The sequence below is a fragment of the Bison bison genome, unplaced genomic scaffold (assembly GCF_000754665.1).
Source record: "Bison bison bison isolate TAMUID 2011002044 unplaced genomic scaffold, Bison_UMD1.0 scf7180017863350, whole genome shotgun sequence".
Lineage (NCBI taxonomy): Eukaryota > Metazoa > Chordata > Mammalia > Artiodactyla > Bovidae > Bison > Bison bison.
In genome coordinates, this window is record NW_011493922.1 from 382,457 (window position 1) to 384,154 (window position 1,698).

Consider the following 1,698-nt stretch of genomic DNA (forward strand, 5'->3'; position numbering starts at 1 on the left):
CCATCTGCAGTGATTTTGGAGCCCAAAAAAATAGTCTGACACTGTTTCCCCATCTATTTCCCATGCAGTGATGGGACCAGATGCCATGATCTTCGTTTTCTGAATGTTGAGCTTTAAGCCAACTTTTTCACTCTCCACTTTCACTTTCATCAAGAGGCTTTTTAGTTCCTCTTCACTTTCTGCCATAAGGGTGGTGTCATCTGCATATCTGAGGTTATTGATATTTCTCCCCACAATCTTGATTCCAGCTTGTGCTTCTTCCAGCCCAGCATTTCACATGATGTACTCTGCATATAAGTTAAATAAGCAGGGTGACAATATACAGCCTTGATGTACTCCTTTTCCTATTTGGAACCAGTCTCTTGTTCCATATCTACTTCTAACTGTTATTCCTGACCTGCATATAGGTTTCTCAAGAGGCAGGTCAGGTGGTCTCATATTCCCATCTCTGTCAGAATTTTCCACTGTTCATTGTGATCCACACAGTCAAAGGCTTTGGCATAGTCAATAAAGCAGAAATAGATGTTTTTCTGGAACTCTCTTGCTTTTTCCATGATCCAGCAGATGTTGGCAATTTGATCTGGTTCCTCTGCCTTTTCTAAAATGAGCTTGAACATCTGGAAGTTCACGGTTCACGTATTGCTGAAGCTTGGCTTGGAGAATTTTGAGCATTACTTTACTAGCATGTGAGATGAGTGCAATTGTGCAGTCGTTTGAGCATTCTTTGGCATTGCCTTTCTTTGGGATTGGAATGAAAACTGACCTTTTCCAGTCCTGTGGCCACTGCTGAGTTTTCCAAATTTGCTGGCATATTGAGTGCAGCACTTTCAAAGCATCATCTTTTAGGATTTGAAATAGGTCAACTGGAACTCCATCACCTCCACTAGCTTTGTTCGTATGATGTTTCTAAGGCCCACTTGACTTCATATATATTAAATTCTTAATTATTTTGAGAAAGATTGTTTTTATCTCCCCCATACATCCCTAGCCTTAAAGTAATAATTCTAACTATTAATCTAATTTGCTCTATTTTTTAAAAATAAATGATGATATCTCCTAAGGTGATCATGAACATCCATCATTTCTATAAGCAATTTGATTAAAAATGAAGGATTATGATAAGAAGAACCTAGTTTTACAAGATAGTATTTCTTCCTTCCATTTGGAGACAAGTTCTACAGAGTCACCCAATGTGTGTTTAATTCACTTATGAGGGAAAAAGAATGAATATCCTTCAGAGGCTTCAAACCAACCTGCCATTTATTCCCCATGTTTCCAATAGGCTCTAAGACTAAACAAAAGCTGTTGTTCTTGGATTCCTACCTTCAGCTTCCATCTATTTAAAAAGGTGTTTGCAATATCAAAAGATATAAGATTTGAAAGAGATCTTAGGCAGTCATCTAGTCTAATGCCTTTTTTTTAACTGATGAGGACACTGAACCCCAGAGGAATAAAGTGACTTGCTCAAAAATAAATAAATAAAAGTAAATTTAAAAAATAAAATAAAAAGTGTCTGATGCTGACTGCCTCAACATTGCAGTTGCCATCATCCAGTTGAAATCTTTGGGCCAGGCCACTGTTCTGAAGGTATTCACTCAATGGTGGTGCTGGTGTATGTGTAGGGAGTAGTTGTGAGAGAGAAAATAGGAAAGAATACATGTCCTATTAACAAAGTTATAGAACTGATTTTCTGATTCC